Below are 20557 nucleotides of genomic sequence, written 5' to 3'. Positions count from 1 at the left end.
AATCCTCTCATCCCTCTGTTGTTGAACAAATAGCCTCAAATCCTCTCACCACCTTGTGCCCCATGAATGGTCTCTCTCATAGTCAGAAACTGTGGATCTGTAGCACTGTGGATCATGGATCAGTGGAATCAAACTCCAATGCAAGTGATCAATTAAGCCAGTAACCTACTTATTTTCGTGACCTTGGATTTCTCTTGAGGTCACATTAAAGTCTTCACTTTCTTAAAGGTGCGTTACTTAGAAGACATCTTGGAGCCTGGTGAGGAGTATGACAACTGTGCAGTTCTTTAAATGATTTAGACCAGCTGTTGTAGAACTCGTTTGGAACAAAAAAAGATGCCAGGCCGTCCAGGAAGCCAGTCCGACACCCCTGCCTTAACATGTTTCTTCCTAGTTTGAAATTCAGCGATGTTTGTGTTTTAACTGTAACTGCACCTCTAACACAGTGGTGACATAAATAAATGTTAATCGACCACATATCCCAATGCCAGAATACTGAAACTCCTTAAAAGTGCCACCTCCCTGTCAGAGGGGATCCTGACTTAGAGGCATTCAGTCACAATCCATCAGGTGGTAGCTTCACACCTTCATGTTTCTGTGTCAGGTGGGGGGTCTGGATCAAGGTGTATTATTCTGGGGAGGGGCAGGGAGAGGTAGCAGAAACTGTGATTTATATACAGTATGACTGCGAGACCTTGCTTGTGATCACCATTCAGACAAAGGTTTGTTTTCTGTAAACAGGGCAAATTCCTAAATGATCGGTTAGGTCTCCCTCTATTGCCCTTGCCTTTTTTTGATGCACATATGATTTCTTTTGTGCATTTAATGTGTTTATTTATCATGCATGGCAAATATGTGGTATAATAAAAACCACAGGACATTTGCTTAAATAATGAATGTCTTTTAGTTTTAATAAAGTACAATTTAAACTTTGTGGACTTGAATTGTGTGCCATTCTTTATTCTGTTGACCACGGTTACATGTAACTTTAGTGTCTCCACAAGCATTAGGACTATTGCAGTGCTGATATTTCCTTTCACTGCTTGTTGGACTATATTTTTCACCAACATTTCTATTTAAAAGTTAATTAAATTTAATTTCACTCCTGTGCTGCCCCATGTAAAGCTAACTTTGCAACTTATTACCTTTTTAGTTTCATGCTTACGTTTATAATCCCTTGTTAATTCCCTTGAAATAAGTCTATAGGCAAAAATAAATAATGAAAGCTTGTTTTTTTATTGAATCATTGGGCTAAAATCATTTTAGCGTTATGAGGAACTCGACAAGTAAAAGCAATAAGGTGTTATTTTTAATAACGTTTTAATGTTGTTAAAAAGTTAAAATAATGAAGGATGCCTTCAATGTGTGATTCAATCAATCAATCGATGTTTATCAAATGCACAACAATACAGGAGTATTACAGGAGTAGTTGCTGGCAATGAAATGTCTTTTCTAGGAGCTCACCGGGGTATAAAAATGACAAAATTAAGGCTATAAAATAAGGTTTGATAATAATAGATAATAATGCAATAGAAATGGAATAAAATCAACTCAGACAAAACTCAATCTAAATAGAGCTGCTATGTGTCCAGGCTGTATGCAATATATTATGTCCAAGTAGTGCAGTATGCCGAATACAATGAAAACTGTGTGTCCATGTAGCCATTACGGGTGATTTGCTGAAGGAACTGCAGCTTGGCTATTTAGCAGTCTTATTGCCTGGAGGTAGAAGCTGTTCTGTAATCTGTTGGACTTGGACCGAATGCTTCGGTACCGTTTACCGGACGGTAGGAGAGAATTTGTTTGAATTTTTTTGTTGTTTCCATTTGATACCTCTCTGACCCATTCAGAAGGTCTGAAGTACACATACAGGGCTGTGTACGGTTTGACATTCTTACTCTTACTCGCTTCATTCATTTAAACTTGTTAGCCATTTACAAAGGCTTTTTCTGTAATTAGGTTGCTGCCATTATTCAGCTGCATTTGATTAGGCAATGCAGATCAGACAGCGTGCCATCTGATTTTAATTTTGCCCCCTCATCCTCAGCTGAAACACCCCAACCTACAATTTCTAGCTGTACTGTGACTCAGAGATAATACGGCCATGCAAAATCCACAGCAGGTGGCCATGTGTGGGACTGATGCTTACACAATGGGAGGAGAACTGGACATTTCTGCTCCTGTGCACACTGAGTTAATCACTTTCACTTGAGAGTGGTTACCAAAATAGATCCAGTCTGGTTAATCAGAGGCACTGGGCTCAAAAGGGGTGTGCAGCCCCAGGAGTCACTATCTGTTATATCTGGCTCAGATTTTTATGTAGCTCCAGATCTCCTGTCCTGCCTGCCTTGAGTCTCACTAGTTCAGCACCCAAACAGGAAGCTCTGTGCTCTCCAGTGAGTGATAGGAAGAGCCGAGAGCTGAGAGCGGAGAGCTGAGAGTAAGATTGTATGTGCCTTGCAAAGTCTGAGATTTTTTCCTTATTTCATCTTATGTTTCAGCCTTTTCACCCCCAAGCCCTTTGGTTGGTAGATTTTTTGTCATTTTAATTGGTTTGCTGTTTCCTTTTTAACTGGTCAACATGAATGTGCACAGATCTTGTAGTAATATCTTGTATCACTGGCACAATCCCGATCTGTTAATATCCTCTGTTTTGCCATTGAAAAACATGAAAACAGCAGTTGGTGTTGTGATTCTCTCTGTTCTATGCAATGTTTGCACAGGTCAATTAAGCATAAATTCTTCATTATAATGACAACAGCAGGAACCTTACAGGAGCATTTTTAGTTTTTCCTAAATTAAAATTGGCGAATTATATTTGTAATGTAGATTTTGTTATTTTATTTGCACTGGATCTGGAATAGCCAATTGTGTTTTTCCTGTCACTGCTCGCTGAGCTGCATGGTGGACAGAATAAATGACTTTCCCATCTCCTCACCAATGAGTTGTTGTTTTTTAACCAACCAAAAAACATGATGCATAAGTTTAATCTTATAGTAATGTTACAGGACACTAAATAGTACATAATTGGGAGTGTTTCATCTGAGACTAAATTATGGAAAGGGAAAATACAGAATTTCCACTCCACTTCTTACATCCCTCCCAAAAAAGAGTAAAACGAAAGAGGAGGACGACAGAAGACACAAAGAAACAGCTAGTGGGTCTACCATTTTTAAAAGTATATTGAGACTTTGAGTCTACCCTCTATACCCTAGAACCGAATCTGTCTCTAATTGGCTGCTCAGATAATATTGGATAGGACTAGCCTTTTGGTTTTTTTTGCTTCATCTTATTAACACTTCTTGGGCACCACTACCAACACTATCATGTGCACCTCAGGAATCAGTATGTCACCACGATCCCAATCCTGATAAATAACTAATTCCACCACACCCTTGGTAGCACTTAGTCGGTTGTACACTGCCTCTGGAAGAATCCCGGTCACACTTGGTTAGTGACATGGTCCAGACTCGGACCTGTAAACCCAGAGAGATCACCCTGCACTTCAGCTCTCTCAGCTGCAGTTTGGTACAACGGAGCAGCACATGTAGGACTTGAACCTACAACCCTCCAGCCTGTTCAGAATCCTAAGGTTGTCTTCTGTAAAAGTGACTCTGTTGTGAGTGTGTGTGTTTGTGCCCTGTGATGGACCGGTGTTCAGGGTGTTTCCTGCCTTGTGCTCATTGCTTGCCAGGTTAGGCTCCGGCCCTCCCTGTGACCCTGTACTGGATTTGGTGTGTTGGAAGATAGGTGGATTAAATTAAATATTTACTCTGTAGAACAGGAACTAAACCGATCAACCCTCATCCGGCCTTTTCTCACTTTCCTATGTGGAAAACGGGATACCATATTTCTTGATGTTGCTGCATTCAGGGATTTCAAAATGGTTCTCTAAGAAGGGCACTATTGAAAAATAATACCATGTCTGCAGAACTGCCGGCACTCCACTGTGATATGATCTGATAGAGTGCGCATGGCAGTATTAGTTTCCAGTACAGAGCTATATTAGGGCCTAGACTCACATCTCCTACCCTTTGAATTTTGGTGTGAATGGAATGCCACTTACTGAAAAAGGGGCGGCTAAAAAAGTACAAGATAAGGTTATTTTTTAAAAAAAGCTCAACTACAGAGAGCTTTTTCCCCAGCCAAAACTAACTTGGAGCCTTCTCCACCCTGTGAAACCATGATATCCTTCAGAGGGGTGGGTCTGCAGACTTGACTCAGTGCTGGCAGTGCTCTCTCCTTTGAAGTGGTACAGCTCTCACTCAGCACTTCAGTCAATGAAGGTGACTGTGTGGCGCAGGACTGGCCTGTCTCTGCCACACCTGCACATGTGGCCTCAGATGAGGATCCAGCTGTCTGGGGCCCCTGCTGACAGGTGGGGGAAGTTGGAAACCTAAGAAGAAAGCAAAAAAAAAAAAAGCCCAGGTACCGTAAGAGTGAATGGAAGCCCGTCATGTGAAATAGTGAGACACTCACGGTGTGATGTGGTCCCACTGGAGTTGTACAAATTTTTAAGGCACTTACTATATGCTGTAGCGGAAAGGATGGGACCACAACATCTTTGCAAAGTGCATGAGAGTGGGTTTGAGCTTTAAATGAGATGAACAAGCTTCTTGGCTTTTAAAAAGTTGTGCTTAAAAAAATACCCAAGTTCATTAAAGGGCATTGCATAGCTCATGCATCAGGCCTGCTAATTCCTTTCTGCAGTCTCCCTCTCACAGCAACACTGCACGTTTTTATCACTGTATGCATGCCATTAAATATCCAGTCCACTTTGCTTGCACAACCTCGATGCAAGTCACACTATCCGCCGTGCCTTGCTGTGCCAACAGCTTTGTTTTACTTCCTTCGTTACGTATTGGTGTCCTTGAAAGTCTTTGTTAAAAAAAAAAGAATTGAAATGCTGTGATTCAGAGATGGGGCTTTGCGCTCCACAGTGGACTACAGCGCAGGCTTAGAATGACATGTATCTCGTGGCGCAACCATGGACAAAATTCCACATCCACGTTTTGGTGCCAGGGACACTGGGGTCGCTGTAATTATGCATCACAAATGCACTTCCTACAGTCCCTGGCAGCCAGTCTCCGCTCCCGCTGAGAGGCAGATTGGAGCTGCTGGGATGTCAACTGCCCCCAGCAACGAGAGTGTAATGGAGAGAGGGAAAGGGCTCTGCATCTCACAGTACCTCACTAAATACCATGCAGCGTGCCTCTGGGGTTGAGGGGGTGTGGATAGGGGAGAAAGATGCCTGTGTTGTATTTCAGAATAGCTTAACAGTAAGCTATACTCGTCCTCTCCACCTAGTGCTTTAATGTGGACTTGTTTAAATGTGTTGAACAATCTATAGTACCATGCTCGGGAAATACCAAAATCTGGTGTTGGTATCACTTAGTGGATCGTGGGCTCCAGATGGGGGTTCATCCAGTATTTGTGCTCTCTTGGAGCACAGACTGAGCTCAGCTCAAAGATCGCAAATATTGAAAGCTGACACATGAGTCACTGGACTGCAATCTGGATTTCCCAGACAACAGCACACAACATGTTGTGTACTGCTAGTTGAAGGTTAGGACTTACTCGGCCAGGAGTCTGTCAGCTTTCTGGGGAAATGATGGTAGGCTCTTGTAGGTGCCCCTCCAGTTCAGTGAGCCAGGTTTTATAACAGTTGACAACTCCAGATGTCTGGGTCTGTAGCCAAAAACAACAGATTTCAATTTTAGAAACGGATTTTTAGTGGACCATATTGTTAGAGCAGTTCATATTATTGTGCTTTTCTCTTTGTGTATCTGTTCAAGGAATGCTATAATGCAAGGAGACCAATATTATTTCAGAAGAGTGGCAGTAGAATTGGTTTTAAATGATACAATTTTATAAATTTTATATATGGAGCATCAAAAGAAACTTAGCACTTGCAAAGTCCACAAAGTCTTATGATAATCTTGTAGCATGTGTACTGATGTTTTATAGAGAATTATATAAAAAGAATTCTCCGAAGAATTATGCTGAGTAACATCTGTCACCTGCAGGACTGATCAATGGTGGGTTTTACTAAGAAAGTAGCAGGCTTGTCGTGTGTGTAACCACCACTGAAAGCAACACAAGCTGTGCCTCTGTGACATATGCTTGAAGTCAGACTGCCTTGTGGGATTCTGTCCCACTACAATCATAAAGCACGGTCTTGCTCTGTCCTGGGTTCAGCACATTGCCAGCTCATCTCACAAATGTTCAACGGAGTTCCAGTCTGGCACATGGGGATCCACCTCCTCATCTCTTGAGAAAGCCTTTCTCATGTGAGCAGCATGAGGAAGCGTGTCCTGCTGGAATCTTGTCACACCCGGAAGAGCCCAGAGGAAGGGTAGCAAGTGAGGTGATAGGACATGATCAAGGTGTTGCTAAGCAGGCAGGCCATCAATCATGCATAAAAAGATGCATAGGCCCAAATCATTTTCGGTATATTATTTGAAAACAAGTTCTTCCCCTTTAGAAGAGACTTATTGTAATGGTTTAATTTCTTTTAGCTGTTTAATTGTTTTTGTTTGAGTGATCGTTAATGTTACTGACAGTAACTTCCTTAAATTCAGCCCATGACCAAGAATGGCCACCTCTTAACAACATATGTTCCCTTTAGGTAATTTTCCACAGTCATTTGTTCAACAGGCACAGTTCCAGAAGAGACTTCTCAAAACAGCCTGTAAATCCCTTTCCCCCAGCATAACATCCCAGTGGTGCTCAGACTGAGAAACACTTGCAGACTGAATAACACTAAAACTCACCCCCCTGCCCCTTCCTCCTTACGTTCACTGTCGAGGAGTCTTTTCTGACGTCTTGCTAGGCAGAAACAACAAGAGAGAAGCTCTAAAAACATGCAAAACAGGAAATGCAAAACATGATCACAGAAAAACAAGAAAGCCAGTGTTATCAATTTCCTCTACATGCTGTTCCAAAGATCCCACAGCCCCTCGGTGGTTCTGAAAGGTGAAGAAAGGTTCTGTGAAGGTGTTTGTAATTTAATTAGGTGGCTTTGCAGAGTGCCTCAGCTGCTTGAAAAGCATTGGCTTAAATGACATTGTTTAAGAAAGGTTATGGTTCTTGCTAAGGTTATAATGTGGGTGTCTTATTCGGCTGTCAATGATCAGACTTCCCTCTTTGGTTTGAAAAGCTGGCTGCATACAGAAGTCTAACACGCCGTAGAACAAGAAGACGAATTTGCTAAGCTTAATAAAATCTGTACATAGCAAATAGATATGGAGGCTTATGTAATTTATGGAGCTCAGAATACAGATATCCTGACTGGTGCATCACTGCTAACTTAGTTAATTTGATAAAGTTCTTAAATGGTGTGTTAGCTGTGGTCTGTTCTGCCTTAGCACTAATCCTACAGTGCTTACAGGTACCTACACTAGGACTGAGAACTAAATCTATTGATTTATTACGAATTATTTTTCCTGTACAAGGAATTCTACACAGCAGGAGGGCTTAATTCTAAAGTGTTACAAATATCAAAGATAGAGCAGCACAGTGGTGCAGTGGTTAGCATTGATGCCTTCCAGCATTGGGTCCCTGGGTTCAGTTTCTATTGTATCTGTGTGGATCTGTATGGACTCCCTGTGTCTGGGGATTTGCTCTGGGTGCTCCAGTTTTCTTCCAAAGTCAAAGGACATACTGGTAGGTTAACTGTCTTCTGGAAAAACTGGCCCTGGTGTGAGTGTGTGCATATCTGTGTCTGTGTGTACCCTGTGATGGACTGGCATCCCATCCAGGATGTATCCTGCCCTGTGCCCATTGCTTGCTGGGATAGGCTCTGGCTCCCCCACAACTTGCATTGGATAATAGAAAATGGATAGATGGATGCATGGAATTAGTACAGATATAGGTTTGCCTGATAGCTTTAAAAAAACTGCTTCACTACTTTTTGTTCATAGGAAAGGACAAATGGCCAACTGGTGCATTGTCTACAATTCCACCTTTCCTCATTATATCTCAGCCTTCTCTGGCTCAACCTTAATAAAACACTGGAAAGGAAAAAAGGTGATGGTTTTCATTCACTGTGCTGTTGAACTGTAAAGAAAGACATTCATTAGGAATTGGAAATTTCAAGGAAGATCTGGAAATGACTTGTGATCTTTCTTTCTCTTTCTCCATATCTATTTGATATGTCTGAGGGGCATTGTGTTTCTCCTTGGAAAGATACAATTCTAAACACAGCACCTGCAAATATGTCAGATTCATATTCATGGAATATATTTCACAATGTTCAAGTTAAATAAAATTAGGCATCTGGGATATAGAAGCTTTCTAAATTTTCCTACAATATGTGTGCTAAGTTCTCAAAATGTCTCATGAATACTGTACCGCTAGGACGCAAACAATTAAATGGATTATTTTTTGCTTGAGGTCTTTTAAATTTTAGCTTTATTAGAAGATAAGGCACATTCATCCACCCTGAATAAGTACACAATAATCATTACAGAGTTTATAAAAAAAATGCGTGGACAACTGTGTACCTACAAACATAATCTGGGTTTTTTCCATCCAGGAACCATGGTTTAACTGCATAATTTATTCCATGCTTCCAATCATGGGCTTTTACAGTAAATCCGGCGACTTAGAATTGTAAAAGAAAACCAGGTACAACCTCCGGAAAGCCATTAGAAGTGCTAAAAAAGAATACAAGAGCAAGGTAAGAACTGCAGTCTGTCACCTCTAATAGTCGGCGTATGTGGCAAGGATTATAGGCCATCATGGACTTTAAAGTGAAACTGAGTGGAGTCAGATCCTAACACCTCTCTCCCAGATGAGCTTAATGTCTTTTATGCCCAATGGGGCTACTGTGAAGATTCCCAGCTGCTTCAGGTTCCTGCCCATTCACGTCACCAACAACCTGACCTGGTCCCATCACATACTGTAGATTAAGTAATTACAAGAACACACCAGCGCCTCTACTTCCTCCTGAGACTCAACAGATTTGGTACTATATGTGTTCATAAACACTAATTTCTATAGATGCACTATAGACAGTATTCTCACTGGATGCATTACAGTTTGGTATGGAAATTGCTCAGCTAGTGAATGTAAAAAAAAAACTACAGAAGGTGGTGGAGACAGCTGAGGCCATCACAGGTACAGAACTCCCTTTCATCCAGACCATCTTCACCACACTCTACCTCAGAACAGCAAATAATATAATCAGACAAAAACTACCCTGGAAATGCACTTTTCTGTCTTCTTTCTGGCAGAAGATTTAGGCGTATAAAAATCTGAACCTCTAGGTTCAAAGCCCACAGCCATAAGACTCCTAAACTCCACCTCTTGAGTCCACTCCCACTAACACCCCCTCTGTTTTGCACTGAACCTAGAATAGTACCACCACTAGGCATAAACAATAAACCTGAACTTGAAGATGTGCAGATGTGAAGGGTTTTTTGTTTTTGCACCCTTCCCGATGAAACATTTCCTTACAATCTCTTCACATAAGATGAAAAAGAATGTCTGTTGTCCTTATTAAAATCCCCCAACAATTTGAAGGATCTGTGAGGGGCTATGGGATTAAAGCAGAGTTAGCTAAGGACATTTACACCTCAAATTTAAAGTTAGATTCATCAATTTACACCACATTGCACAATGTGTGGTGTGCCTTATTTTTAGTAATTAGAGTGGTGGTAGTAGAGAAAATAAAATAGAATAGAAGCATGACAGCTCGCAAGAAGATAAAGAAGATTACAAACCAAGGAGGCCATTTAGCCCAACAAGCCTGTTGGCTAGTAAATAGCTTATTGCTCCAAGTTTCTCATTCAGATTTGTTTGAAGGAAGCAACTCACTTCCTTAAAGGGGAACTGCAAAGCTAATTTTACATTTCAGGGTAAGAAAGAATTGGCAATGATGAGTGAATTCCAAACCAGAATGAAACTGCCAGGTACATGGGAACATGCACAACCTCCAATTCAGATCACAAAAGAGTCAGAGTTTCAATGTACGTGTGGTGCCATATTGCTGTCATTGTTTGCCATTCAGAACAAGGCAAAAAAAAAAACCTCCAGTAATGCAGACATGGCCCTGTTACATTGTAAGCATGCTTTAGACCAAGCAACTTTTGCTACTATACTAATATTAAATATTTTTATGAAACCGACACATACAAGGCAACACATTTCTAGATACATTTAAGTATTGCAAAAAGAACAACCTGCTAAACAACTAAACTGATAATTAATGTTGTAATCAGACCACGTTTCACACTTGCTTTCAGCGACTAGTGAGCAGGAAGGGTCACTTTCACATCACAATTTGTGCAGCCTCTCGCTCTCGCCTTTGGCAAGACCAGCAGTTTCTCATCTGCCTGCAACAAAATGGCAACCATTTAGTACTTTCACAAAGTTCATGATTTTACACTTAATTTGGAATTTGTAAAAATGTACATTAACGTCAATTAATTAATTACATTTGTTATGGAGAAATTGGAACTGCAATTCCCCCTTAATTGGGCTAAACAACAGGTTGGGTAGCATGTTCCATTCACCCACAATCCTTTGTGTAAGGAAGTGCCTTCTGTTCTCAAGAAAGAGCAGGACATCAGAACACCAGCACCATATCACCAAACATACACCAGGATCAATTATTAGTAGTTATAATATAAATGTGAGCATTATAACATTTTACTGGGAGGGATTTGCATGACTCAGTATAATAAAAACCACATGTGCTCTGGGTTTTGTGTCAAACGATTGGCTAAGCTATGGCCCACTTGTGATGCTCTGATATTTTCCCATGAACACAATGTTGAACTGTGTCACTGTAATAAAAAAAAAAGACTGGCCTTTTTTGTAGACATGGCCAATTGACAGTTACTGCTAGGGAACCTTGTTGCACTGACAAACCAGTGGCTCAGATACCTTTCTGTACTAAAGAAATTCAGTGGGGAGAACTCACTCAATACAGAACCGAACCACATTGAATGTGACAGGCAACATACAGAGAAAAACAATGACAACTTCTATTGAAACTACAAAACATGAGAAACAAATACTGTACAGAAAGAATCGAATGAAATAAACTGTGCAAAGGAATTTACAGCTTCCTTTATAGGAGCATTCTTACATGTGCTGTGACATGCTAAGATCAAAGTTTTAATTGTGTGGTTGACCTGATTCATTTTAGGGGTAATAAACCAAGGGTTCAGCAAACTTATTTGCCTCATGAGTTTAATAACACACTGTAGTTTACTTGAGTTCGAAAGGCCAAAATGTGCTCGCACCAAGGAGGAATGACTTTTGCACTACACGCAGAAACAGCTGTGAAAGGTCAAGAGATCCCTTTGCTTCGAGCCCATCAGGTGATTGCGAAAATGTAGTGAAACGCTGAATAATGAATGCTGCATTAACACATCATACTCATAACTGTGCCAAAATGTGATGCTGCAATTCCTTTGGGCATAACAACAAGTATGAATTCTTTTGGCTCTATCTGCTCAAATCTTGTCAGAACAAAGTTCATTAATGTCCACAAAATGTCTGTGAAATTAGTTTTACAGCACTACTGACAGGGAATGAAAAGCCTGTAGTCTTTCTGTTAATTTCATTTGGGGGATAGTCCCAAAACTGCAATTTTAGCTCCAAACATTCCTGAAACGTATAAAAATGCAAGCATGATTCAAATAATATTTCCTGATGTGCCTTGAAATCCAAACTTATACCCTGATATGCTTTTTCATGTTAATTCTCTGCAAATGCTTCTGTGTTGCTTATTTGTGGTGCTTACTGTTTTAACAGAAATAGCTGTTCCAGGAAGATGTGAGGTAAGGAAGTTAAGAGGTTAAATCTGAAGAAGACATGAGGGCAGATTTCTGTTCTTTGATGCACATTCAGTAATGTTCTAAGAACTGGATTTTGCAAAAGTGGTTAGCACAGTTATACTGTAGCTCCCCAAGCAAGAACAACACGAGACATTCATGAAGAGCTTGCATAAGGTATGAAAGAAATGCCCAGCTTAAAGACACCGACATATTTCCCCAGGTCATAATGCTTAGAACTAGGCCCTGTCTGTAGTTCAAGATTCAGCCTTTATTAATACTATTTATTCGATCTTTGTTTTCACTTCTTCAAGGACTGGTTAACTGTTCACACACTGGATCCCAGTATACTGCCTATGCAAACCAATTTAAAAACAGTGGGTTATTTTATATCTTGTTTATTCAAGTGTGACGTTTTAAAATAATCAACTAACACTTAAATAACCGTACGACCAGTGCCCAAAATAAAACAATGAAAAATGATGTAATCTCCGATATAAACGAGTCATAATTTACAATTCGTAATTTTATTTGAGAAACGCGTTTCCGTGTTCATCACTTACCTTTTAGAAACGCTGCACAACTATCACGCAATGTAAAAATGTTACTAAATTTGAGTTAAAAATACTAGCGCAAAAACACATTCGGCAACATGCCTGTTCTGGTCATGTGTCTTACAGAGATGACCAAAAGTATATTTATATAGAAATTATTCCAAACAGAGATCCAAAAGAACTAATATATACAAAGCACATCTATGTACAGTATACCGACTCATGCGTGGTTCTAGCAACATAAAATGCAGGAGAAATGGTTGATTTTCATTGGTAATGTAGCACTGTACTGTAATACCACGTTTTGGACAGTCCTTTCCAGGCTCAGAATCCGTAGAACTTGTCTGGGAAGATCGTACACTAGGATACTTGTGGAACAGTTATTCAGTACTACAAGGCAATGGTCAAGTCACGATGGATTTCAAATACCCCAACAGTGTTGTAGGGTGCATTTTTAATCACTGGATGGTTACGAAAAAATGTCGTTACTTTATGGCAGATCATTGGATAGCATCTATGTTAAGCACATGTTGGATCAGGGCCAGCGATATTATTCACACATTATTTTAACTTGTCCCTCTCGAGATTACATATGTGGAATTATATTTAATGAAAGACTCATGTCTTATACTTGTGTGTGTTTTCTTACGGTTAGTATCTGGACTGAAGATCGAGTCTACTTATATGTACACATGTACACATATGATCATCAACCAAGATTATTTTAACCGAATTTTAAAATCTTGCTTAAATCCATTAGGCGTTTGAAATTTACAGGCAATAAATCGGAAATTGTATGGTGTTTTGTAAATATTCAGGCAGTGTTTTGGCACCTGGCAATGCTCTCGAAATCCTGTTTGTAAATGACTGCGAATTCTTCTGAAATTTTTAAATGAAACGAAATTCTGATTCATTTTTTGAAATGCAGACTCGGCCACTGTCAGACTAACCCGGAAACCACTATGATACGTCACAGTAGAAAGTGTTAATGAGAACATGTTCTTCCCCCAATCTAAACTAGACATAATGAAATGGAACCAATTTAATAACAGTTGAACACATGGAAACTTATTGCCGCACTGTTTTATTTTAATAGCGTTAGCCGTCTAGAAGGTGTTGCGTGAATTTTCACTTGCAAAAAACATTAAAGGTAAAATATTACTTAAGTTCTTGTATTTATTAAGTACTTTTACATTACTTATTACAGTACATACAGTAAGTAGTGTAATAACAAATAGTCAATTTGACTTGTGGTTTTTATTTCCTCAAACAAGCTATACGCTTCGTAAAACGTTATTTTGTCTCATAAAATTTAGAAATGGCACAACTACAAACAGCTTTCCTCCCCATGTGAACAAGCGTTTGCACAAGATTCAGCATTACAAACAGATTTATCTTTCCCTGTGATTGATCTCTCTTCTTCAATCGCGGTGCAGACCAAACTATGACATCAGAGATAGCGTTCCCTTTGATATCTCGGTAGTTGTTTTTCTGAAGGACCTCACAGGTGTACTCCCTGTCTGGTCACACGCTTTAGGAATTGTGCATTTGACATCGGATAATGGCTGTGCGTCACCGCATTAAACCCGTCTGTAAAATGAAGAGGCAGTAGGGGAATCCCGTTGTACTCATTTCTGTTCAGCATTCAGTGTTTGTGAATGATTATTTAAATTAAAAACAGGATCCGTATGAAAAACTGAATCGGGCGCCTTTCTGCAGTTCCTGATATTTCGTGAGAAACTATTGCTTTTTAGGTAGTGTTCATTAATTACAACAATTCTAGTTGAGTCAAATAATACTCTCAGTGCAGCATGACAAGACACGTCACTCCCTAGTATTTGGGTCTTCTATGTGGACGAAGAGGGCTATTCTTAAGTAAATTATATGGATGTCCAAGTTTAAGACTGTAAACATATTTATGTAGCGTTTTGTTTTCCTGAATGAATGCGTTTACTCGTTGAGTATATCGAGGTTAATTTACTGTCTTTTGGAGGCCGTTGTATTTTGATTAAACATTGTTTTGTGTTCATGGTTATAGGAAAACTAACCAGGAAAACTCTATCATTAGTTTGCGTTTTACTGGGCTAGCAGATTTTTGAGTGTTTTACTGCCTGTGTAAACAGCCCTGAAAATAAACTATATTTACCAATTCCTAGGGACAGTTCTATAGCTAACATTTAGCTTATGTTCATAAGGGTAGAACCAGAAAACTTCACATTCACTGTAAAGCCATACTCAAATAGACACCACAATACTGGTCACAAAAACCTAATGGAAAGGTTACATAAAGCAACAAATTACTGAATAGTGTTTATTGTATTGATTCTTTTACACTGTTTTTAATTAACGTTTAATTTATCATATTCTTTTACATTATTTTTAATTAACTTTTAATGTATCATAAATACTGTACATAGTTGACATTCTCATAGTCTAATATATCTTCTCCAGTTTTTACATGATATGTGCATATGTATATAATGTGCATATTTGATATATAATTATGGAAATATTGTATTGGCTTTAAGCAGAAAGAAAACAGGAACATCCTGGAAATGAAATATTCAAGCAACAATGGGTACCTGCTAGCACTGAGCACTGTGGTCTCCTCATGGATATTCTCAAAATTTGTGGCAAAAAATAGTTCATAATTGCACATAATTTCTGTATGTGGGGTTGTACTCTCTTTTGCTTTTTTTCAGGCTTACAACTGACAAACAGATAGGAGCTCATTTTGTTACTTCAGTCCTTTTCTTTTTTAAAATCATGAAATTTAAAAGTATGGTGTGCTCTCTCATTGGAGTACCCCTGAAAGACAGAGGTGTGTTTCTGAAGGGTTCCGATTTTACGTGTTAACTTCTAAATGCTGTCTGTGTTATTCAGTAATGCCAACTAATGTGGATTTTCCTAAACATCTCATCTGTTGCTGTCTGGGGATGACACATCATATTGTTAATTGCATTGTTTTTTTTTTGTTACACATGTGAGCCTTTATTATACTGTATGGCCTGTGACAGCTAGTGATGACACATTTTGATAATGCTGATGCAAAGACATTCAAACTCTTCACTCTGGCCAATCCTAACAGGCCACCTGCTGTTAAGTATGCAGATATTGTCCAGAAAGCAGGTGTAAAGATTTACAGGCTTACACGAGCAGATTATGTAGCAAGAAGTTTATCGTTTTGATTTTTTTTGGGTTGAAAAAAATCTTTTATAATGCAGAGGTCAGACAAAATGACTTTAAGTTTAAAGTAAATTATCAGGAATCTTTACCTCCATATGCTTAAGAATTTTAGCATTTAATCGGCTCTTTTATATTTATTTTAGGTGTAATGTTTCTATAATTAAGAGTCCTTTTTGAGACCTATTTCAGAATAAAATTAGTAAAGAATCAATGTAAATTATTTTAAAATTAACTATATTCTCCCCAAAACTACTTACAGTAATATAATTATGATTGGCATTTAAAAATGGTTTATCTTTCTGTTTAAACATATTCATTTTGTTACTTCAGTTACTGTTGGAGGATGTTGATTTATTTCTTTAATTCAGAGGGGTATAACAATATTTGGGGATTAATTTAGCATGCTAAAGGAATTAACATGTGCTATAATTAAGGTTGTTTGCATTCATTTTGAATAGTGGAAACTCTTCATCTGCCAATTGTTTATTACACAGCACTGTATGTTTTGAAAAAATTAAAACACCATTCATTGGCAAGTATGTCTTTGTGTTTTCAAATGTTTGAAGCTGGGTTCCCATACACATTTGGCAAGTTTTGTAAAACAAATACAGACTTTTCTGGTTAGACTTTCTGACATCTTTGACAATGTAGATGTTTCATTTCTGTCAAGTTTCTGTCAAGTATCTTTTGCACCCTATGTGGAAAGTATTTTGCATATGATGTCTTGAAACTGCTATATTTATATATATAACTATATTTTCATATTGACTTGAGCTTCAAAATCAGACTGACTGGAGAGGACATGAAAGCGATGTAAATGTTTTATAGAATTCCGTTAAATGTTGTTTTTTTAATTATGCATAGCTGTTTAAAGGGTAAACAATGGTGAGACATCTAATCAGTTAGGTAAGATGATTTAGATCTTAGATGGAATGAAAAATAAGATTCTAGTTCATAAACACTAATATTGAATGTGCAATGGAATTAAAAAAATATTGCATCTTATCATCAGCTGTAAATATAATATGTTAATTAGTTTTAGTAAAGTGCCAGAATTGTTGCCAGTTTAAGCCCTGTTTTGTTACATACATTTATCAATTCAGATTATCATAAGAAATCATGAATGTTTGGTTATTAATATGTCTTGAACAGTTATTTTGCACCAAGATGGCTGACATGAATGTGTTTTGGTAATCAGCTCAGAATGCAGTTCCTTGTTATAATTAAGGTAATATCACTACTGTATTTATTTTAGTGAGTAGCCTTGCCCCCTTCCAATTTGTGGTGAGCAATTCACAATTAGTTTGGCCTACCGCAATTCTTGTCCCAGCACAGGAGAGAAGAGGACAATTATCAAGCTGCTTCCTCTGCATGCAGTGCAAACCACAGGGGTCACTAATGGTGCAGTTAGCAGAGGATTCATTGACTGACTCAGCTCATTCAATTCAACAGTGCTTGGCTAAACCACTCAAGAGTGACAAATTGAAATTATCATCTATTTATCTATTATTTATTATTATCTACTATTACCATTAAAATGTTGTAAATTGCATTTTTGGGGGTATTATTAACTATCGAATAATAATAATAATAATAATAATAATAATAATAATAATAATAATAATTGCTTACACTTATATAGCGCTTTTCTGGACACTCCACTCAAAGCGCTTTACAGGTAATGGGGACTCCCCTCCACCACCACCAATGTGCAGCATCCACCTGGATGATGCGACGGCAGCCATAGTGCGCCAGAACGCTCACCACACATCAGCTATCAGTGGGGAGGAGAATGAAATATCACCAGTTTATCTCCTGCTGCGTGATGTCGTAAGGGCAACATTGAGGTGACACATGTTAAGGATAATTGTAATTAGAAGGACCATATCAGAGAAATTAATATTGAAGAGTATTGAAGATCACACACGTTATAAACCAATACTTTTTTCCCTAGTAAAGTTAAAGTCCCTAGTTTTAATTCTGCTCATCGCTGTGTAACTTGAACTGAACCTAAGGCCCAGAGAAGTATTTCAGTGAGAATTAGGTAAATGTGCAAGCAGTGAAATACTGTGATGTGCTGGAGAAATGTGTAAGGATTGCAGACTTTTTGGCAGTGCAAATGAAAATATCATATCTTGTATGATTGCAAGGTCTTTAGATGTAAGTCCATTTAAAGCCCACAGTTCCTCCTGACACAACTGATTTGCGCAACAGTTATTGACCTCAAAATGGTGTCTTTTCTAATTGACTCAGACTTCATCTTTCTGGACTGGCTTCAGTACAGAACACGAATAGAAGTTCTGTAAATGTTTGGAGCTGGAACATTCTGAAGAAAAATGTGAGTGTATGATTACACTCATGAAAGATGTCTACCTCCCATGAATGCTGCCCAAAGTGAGTAAGTTACATATCAACAGCAGCAGTGACACTGTAGGACTCCTAGATCACTCCAATTTTAATTGGTCTAATCATTTACAGTCTATTTGAGGCATCAAAAGGGCATTCATGAAAATAATTCATATGAAACCTTCAATATTTTGACAATGAAGAGTTTGCAAAACTGTAAACTATGTTTAGGTACAACTTAATTGTAATGCAACTTTTTCATTACAGAGAGGGAAGAAGGGTAATTCACCCCATAAAACCCTGAAATGTTTTGTGTAATGTTTCTCTTCTGTTTTTTACATAGCTAAAATCACAACACCAATATTCTGAATATGAGAATTGTTCATCTTCAGAAGACTCTTAAAGCAGCAAACCTTTGCACTTTATTCACTCAGAATTGCAGTCTGCAGTTTTTCTCTCTTGACCACTTATGCCTGTTCATCAAACGTCTTCCTATATATTGGTCTCAAATGAGTCACAATAAAAAACAATTTCCCATGAAATGAACAATGTTGCAAAAGTAAGGCAAAGTGAGCAGGACTGGACCCAGAGTTGCAAAATGTCCAAGCCACTGAGACATCTTGAAAGCCAAAGTAGGTTTTCGGGCTTCGCTTTTTTTGTGTTTCCTATTGAATGTATGAATTTAACTTTGCTCTGCATTGCTTGTGGGGAGGTTGCATTAACTTGTAATCTCACGAATACAAGCAGGACTTGAAAGAGGAAGGTCTGTTCTGTATGTTGAGACACTGTAGTCCCTAAAAACCATTTGCCCTGTTTCTCCATCACGAAGAAAGCTCTTCTCCAGATGTTGTCTGAAAGACACAGGACAGGCCCCATCCTGGGATGTGACATCTTTCCAAACACCCTTTCCACTTCTAGAGGGCCCTGCTAGTACAGAGACCTGGGTAGCAGACAACACGGCTGACTTAAGAAGAATTACAACACAGAGAACACCACTGCATCTCCTCACCTGGAGGACCTTGTGGAATCAGTGGGATAAAGACCAGTACATAGGGCAGGGATTCTATGGTCTCACTCTGTGCCCCACAGCACAATGCCTCTTGTCACTATACACACTGAACAAGCTTACAGTATCTGAACAGGCACATATCTCGCTAATGGCTGCTCTGCACGGAGAGCCAGCCTCACCACATCGTGCATCAACAGAATCAGATAAAGTGGCCCTGGAGCTGTTTTTCATCTGAGTGATTGTTAGACAAAACCGATAAAATGCACTTCATCATCATCACCACTATTATTTTTATTATTATTATTTAAAGGACTCGTTGTACTGCTTAAATGTTGATGTAATTCCGAGAACAAATTCTAAGCAAGCCGGAATCGGGAGTTCTCGGCACCGAAATCGTTAAGAAAAGAAAGATGAAAAGCAATATAAATGGCGCAGTAGCCATATTTGTAACAGAGTGCCAAATAACCAGCGCAAGGATCATCTCAGCGTGCCCCTAAGATCGGGATGAATTAAATTCTTAATTCTGTTTCTGTGAAAGAGCGTGAAAGACTTTGCATGAAAATTAAGGCGGGTTTGCGTAAACTCTTGACCCCGTAATAAAAGCAGTAAGAATGTCCACATTTACAGACCACAAAGGTCTTACAAAGACAAACGTATGACAGTTCTTTTCTAAATAAAGCCGATAACGTTTTCCAGCATTAGAGTGTTCCTGTAAACGTCTAAACCACAGCGACCATCACTTCAATTTTAACAGATGCTCACACGGATTCGTATTCTGAAATCTACATTTCGCTGTACCGGCAATTATGACAACCAGATAGCGTAAAAGTGTTCCCCTGGGGCAAAGCCTAGTGAAAAGTATCTTTTATTCGACAATCACCACCTTCACAGGTACTTTAACTTAACGTACTGTATATACAATATTTCTATTGTCTCTTATTTCCATTATGATCTTTCAGTTAGATCATTTATACAAAAACATTAGAAAGCAGTCCGTCGAAATCGCTGCATTTACGTTTATGGTGCACAGAGGAGCTGGCAGAACGCGTCTTCTGCTTATATCGCCTGATTCATTTCAAAACCCGATAGCGCTTTGGTTCATTTTGTAGAGCACTTACCGTGAAGATGTTTTTAAAAACTAGACTCATGAATACGTACGGATCAGATTAACATTCGCTCTCTTTTTTAAATTTCTTTAAAAAAGCAACATTTTCCGGGTTGAAGAGGACAAGTAACCTACTGATCCAGAAGAGGTTTGACATGTGATGACGAATTTGGGTAATAAGAAATTGTCAATCCATAGTTTTGATAGAAAGACACCGAAGATGCTAAAAAACATTGTTAGTGACCCGAAATTGTTAATCTGAAAGCACAATCCAAAAATAACACTAGCAATATTACGAACGGCGATCTATTTCTGTGCGCAACCAGGAAGAGGTCCATTGCGCATTATGGTTACACAGACAGCCTCACAAAAAAGGATTATATTAATTTTTTCATTTCATTATTTTTTCTCTGTCTGTGTTTATATAATTGTTGTTGTTGTTTGTTTTTTTTTGGTTCATTTAAGAATGTAAGTTTGTTATGGGAGCTGCTACAGTGGTGAAGCGCCAAAATTTGAAACCTTTGGCCAGGAGGAGAAAAAAAAGCTTTTTTATCTAACGGTTTTTGCCTTA

General features: G+C 38.7%; 1 long non-coding RNA gene across 2 annotated transcripts; it reads right to left on the bottom strand.

Annotated features, from left to right (window-relative positions):
* Positions 1-1217: 1217 nt before the first annotated feature.
* Positions 1218-20336, bottom strand: LOC107078455 (uncharacterized). 2 transcript variants are annotated; one of them, XR_001479388.2, is made up of 4 exons: positions 20000-20336; positions 6774-6828; positions 5578-5688; positions 1218-4396 (listed from the first exon to the last, which is right to left on the bottom strand). It is a non-coding gene; the product is annotated as an uncharacterized lncRNA (long non-coding RNA). The 2 variants fall into 2 exon arrangements; XR_001479389.2 differs by having other exon boundaries at positions 6774-6824.
* Between the last annotated feature and the right edge of the window lie 221 nt (positions 20337-20557).

The sequence above is a fragment of the Lepisosteus oculatus genome, chromosome 9 (assembly GCF_040954835.1).
Source record: "Lepisosteus oculatus isolate fLepOcu1 chromosome 9, fLepOcu1.hap2, whole genome shotgun sequence".
NCBI lineage: Eukaryota > Metazoa > Chordata > Actinopteri > Semionotiformes > Lepisosteidae > Lepisosteus > Lepisosteus oculatus.
The sequence above is the reverse complement of the archived record's forward strand: the minus strand, read 5'-3'. Positions and strand labels throughout refer to the sequence as shown.